The sequence below is a fragment of the Vombatus ursinus genome, unplaced genomic scaffold (assembly GCF_900497805.2).
Source record: "Vombatus ursinus unplaced genomic scaffold, bare-nosed wombat genome assembly UNPS02014768.1, whole genome shotgun sequence".
NCBI lineage: Eukaryota > Metazoa > Chordata > Mammalia > Diprotodontia > Vombatidae > Vombatus > Vombatus ursinus.
In genome coordinates, this window is record NW_020954546.1 from 15,449,762 (window position 1) to 15,454,697 (window position 4,936).

Below are 4,936 nucleotides of genomic sequence, written 5' to 3' on the forward strand. Positions count from 1 at the left end.
AAAATTTAATGGCTGGGGGTCTTGGGTTTATTTGTAGGCAACTAGAAAAAAAACAAGATAGAGAAAGAGTAATGATCCGAAGAGGGGGATGATAGTGGGAGGGGGATGAGAGGGGACAATCTTCTGAAGAAGGCAAGAGGTGGCATCAAACTTATATGTAGAGATTGACCTTGGCAAGGAGAATAACCACCTCCTCATCATCTATCCTCCCCTTTCCAGCTAAATTCCTTAGAAAAACCATCTAAATGTCTATATCCCAAAGAGATCATAAAAGCAGGAAAAGGATCCACATGTCCAAAAATATTTATAGCAGATCTTTCTGTGGTAATGAAGAATTGGAAATTGAGAGGATGTCATCAATTGGGGAATGGCTTAACAAGTGGTGGAATATGAATGTAATTGAATACTATTGTGCTGTAAGAAATGATGAGTAGGTGCACTTCAGAAAAAACCTGGAAAGACTTGTATGGACTGGTGCTGAGTGAAGTGAGCAGAACCAGGAGAACATCGTACACAGTAACAGTCACATTGTGTGATGACTGACTTTGACAGACTTCGCTCTTCTCAACAATGTAAGGATCTAAGATAACTCCAAAAGACTCATGAAGGAAAATGCTAACCTCATCCAGAGAAAGAACTTAGGCATCTCAATGCAGATGGAAACGTATTATTTGCTCTCCTTTTATTTTGTTGTTTTGCTTTGTTTCTTCTTTCTTGTGGTTCTTCCCATTAGTTCTAATTATTCTTTACATCCTGACTAATGTGAAAATGTGTTTAATATGAATGTACAAGTAGAGACTATATCAGAATACACGCTGTCTTGGGGAAGGGGGAGGAGGAGGGGGAAAAATTTAAAACTCAAAATCTTATGGAAGTGAATATTGAAAACTAATAATAAATTAGTTATTAAAAAACATCTAGACTTAATGAGTCCATTCTTCCTCTCATTACCTATTAGGCTATAAGCTGGACTAGATGATCTCCAAATCGCTGCTCCTTTGAGTCTTTCTTCCACCAGAATTTCTCTCCTCCGGAGCTATTATTGAACAGAACAGCAGCTCAAAATATCACCTCCTCCTCTTCCCACACCTGAAGAAAGCAGTTTTCTTGGGATTTTTTGCTTCTAGGAAAGACAAAAATTAGACATAGAGGAAAATAACAAATATGGAGAAGTACCAAGAAGTCTTAAAGTCCCCTAGTAATATAACCTTTGTGTTCATTAGAATTCAAACAGGAAGTCTTTGGTTCTGGCTCCAAAGCCAGAACCTCAATTCTCCTCATTTTGAGAGCTTCAATTTCTTTTTGATTGCACAGGGCTAGCGATTTGGGTCTCTCTGGGTTTATAATAGCCCCCACCCCTTATCCTTTGATGTGTATGTTGTTGTTTGTCCTTTGTTTTCTAAGATGACCAAAAACATCAAGGGGTGATGTCATGACTTGGGGGTGAACTGGATTTAAGTGAGTCAGAGTTTCCTCCAGTCATCAAAGTCCAATGGCAAGATGAAAGTCAGGATGATTGACAATGGCTTGGGATTCAGTGGATACCCATGGCATCTTTGATGTCTGACCAAGCTCTAAGTGTTCTACAACATGTATTTCAGCTGCCTTCATGGCTGTTGGAACAAATTATTTTCCTCTGCCCATTCCATCAGGGGAAATCTTCACATGCCTGAGGTAGACATCCCCCTAAATCACCAGTGGGTTTGAGGTCTGTCGGTTGCCTTCAACCTAGTTTAGCCCATTTGCTGAGACGGTACCAGGGTGTGGTCATAGGGCATACTACAGCTTCTTGGAGCCAGGTTAAAGTTAGGTGAACACTAAAGGAGCCCAAGAGCCAGGACATCTACCTGCGGCTGCTGGTGAAGCTCTACCGGTTCCTGGCCCACAGAACCAACTCAACTTTCAACAAGGTTGTCCTGAAAAGGCTGTTCATGAGCCGGACCAACCCATCCCCCCTGTCCCTGTACAGAATGATCAGGAAAATGAAGCTGCCTGGCCGGGAGAACAAGATGGCTGTGGTTGTTGGGACTGTGACAGATGATGTGAGGATCCAGGATGTCCCCAAGCTGAAGGTGTGTGCCCTTCGTGTTACTAGCAATGCCCGGAATCACATCCTCAAGGCCGGTGGGAAGATCCTTACCTTTGACCAGCTGGCCATGAACTCACCCAACGGCCAGGGCACTGTCTTGCTGTCTGGTCCCTGGAAGGGCCGTGAGGTATACAGGCATTTTGGGAAGGCATCGGGCACTCCCCACAGCCATACCAAACCATATGTCCTATCCAGGGGCCAAAAGTTCGAGCATGTCAGGGGCCGCCGTGCCAGCTGAGGCTACAAAAACTAACTCCCTTCCTCCTTGTTATATTAAAGAATTTTGGACAACAACAACAAAAAAAAAGAAAGAGCATGGGACCCGGAGTCAGGGAAATTGGGGTTCCTAACTTGCCTCTGCTATTCACTAGCTGAGTGACCCTGGATGAGTGAATTCACCTCTCAGGCCTTGGTTCCCTCATCTGTAAAATGAAGGATTTGGAGTGAATGGCTCCTGAGGTCCCCTCCAGCCCCATCTCAGCTCCTCTGTTCATCCTCTTTATCCCAAGAAAGAGAAAACTGTCCAAGTTTCCCAATTCTTCTATTAATGGGAAATTGTTTCTGAGTGAGAGCCAATGGACGGTATGGGGAAGGAAGGGTTATCTTCCATGAGAAGAAATTCTCTCTCAGTGAAGGTGGGATATGGACAGACGGCACATTAGGAAGTGGTTTTGTTTTGTCTGTCTTATATTAAGTTAAACCTGCCTTGATGCACAAGCTCTGACTTGAATTAGCCCTTAATAACATGTGCCCCTGGGCAAGTCACTTAACCCTTGTCTGCCTCATTTTCCTCTACTATGAATTGGGGATAATAATAGCACCTACCTCCCAGCATTGTGAGGATGAAGTGAGATAATATTTGAAAAATCTTTCGCAAAACTTAAAGCACTATATAAATGTTAGTTATCATGACCATTTTTCTTCTTTGAAAAAGATGATTCAGATAAAATGGGATACAACTAGACTTTGGGAAGGAGCATCTAACTTTTGAGATTTGACATCAAAAGGGATGACCACATCTTTTGATAATGACTCTCTTTATGTCAGTGTCAGAGACAAAGAATACCAGATTGCAATGGGTGAGGGAGGGTAGCAGGATCTGACCCAGGCCAGCACTTCTGGTGTCCTTAGTTTTTAATTAACTATATGGTTGGGATTGATTAGGGCTTTTTAAAGGGTCATTATCTTATTCTGATTTACGCCTGTCACCTATTCCCCTGAAATGATGTTCGTTAAACAGAAGGATTTGTTTCCCTCATCTGGCTTTCCAAGTTGAATTTTGATTTTATGGACTTTAAATTCAAGACATGAATCAGTGTATGGCATGGATGATGGCTGATGCTTAGCCACAGACAGAAGGTCAAGGAAGGATGTGCCCACACAGAATAGGAAAGGCAAGGCCAGGAAAACTGGAAGGGAAAGCATATGAAAGGTCAGAAACCTGAGCCATATAAATAAGTGAGAGTCACCACCTTGTAAAGGAAGCGTTAAAGATAAAATCTTTCACTTCCCGAGTCAAAGAGATTGCCTGAACCTCCCCCCACCACCACCCCAATGAGCCTCCTAGGATCAGAGAACGTGAATGAACCTTAGAGACCATGGAATCACAGGTTCTCAGACTTGAAAAGGACCTCAGGACCTCACCTGGTTCAAAGGGTCCCTGAAGAGAAATCCTGGAAAATGATCATCCATCCTCTCTTTGAAGCCCTGCAATGATGGGGAACTCAGTGATATCAAAGGTTTCTTTGAACCCTGAATCTGTAATTTTATGATCTAAAGGTCACAGAATCATTGATACAGAACCAGAAGGGACCTTCAGAGACCATCTTGTCCCTGTCATTTTATAGATGACTGATTCAGTCCCAAAGAGATTAAATGACCTGCCCATGGTCATTTGGCAGCCAGGGAAACCAGGGCCCCAAGGTCACATGATTAATCAGGATGAGAGCAGGATTGGACCCTGAGGTGTCTGGACTCCCAAGGCAGATTGAGGATAACCAACAGACCTCAGACCTATTGATGAGTTAGGCGGGTGTCTACCCCAAGTGTGAAGACTTCTTCTGGTGGAATGGGTGGATGAAAACAATTTGTTCTAATGACCTTGAAGGTGGCTGAAACAGGTGCTATGATGTGCTTAGAGCTTTTTCAGACGTCAAAGACTCCAAGGTCATCCACTGCACCCCAAGCCATCACCAGTTGTCTTAACTCTTGTTTTGCCACTGAACTTTAATGACTCTGGATGAGAGAGCAAGGCTGATTTTATCCAACTCTTTCTTGCTTAAATCTATTCAGGAACAAGTCAAGACATCACCCTGTGATGTTATAGGTCCTCTTCAAAAACAGAGGATAAACGACAACAACAGAAGCGGTTCTCCACATCACAAAGGTATGGCTCCCTGCATTCAGAGAAGAGAAACAAAAAGGCAGCGCCAAGAAAAAGATCATCATTAGACTGCACAGTTTTGTTTGTGTTGGGAGAAAAAAAAAGACCCCACACAAAAGAAAATATGAAAAGCAGGGGACGATATGGAGAAGGGTTTGGGTATGAATAATAATGAACAAAAGCATTCCTGCTTATTGTTTATCTAATTTTGAATTTTAATGAATAGCTGGGATGATAATTACTCAATTCCTATGTTTATATAAAACCAACACAAGAAATTGCACAATTCGATATTTACGAAGTGTCAGTTTCCTTTAAATACCACCCTTCATAATTAGTGGGAGAACTATTCATTAAAATTTTAAACTAGATAAATAAAGAATAGAGTTGTTATTTATTCATTAATATTTTTTTTAAATCGGAAATTACCCACCCATCTTCCTGGATGAATCCATTTAATTAAA

General features: G+C 42.0%; 1 pseudogene; it reads left to right on the forward strand.

Annotated features, from left to right (window-relative positions):
- The first annotated feature begins 1,665 nt into the window (after nucleotides 1-1,665).
- LOC114042917 lies at nucleotides 1,666-2,327 on the forward strand (annotated as a pseudogene).
- Nucleotides 2,328-4,936: the final 2,609 nt, after the last annotated feature.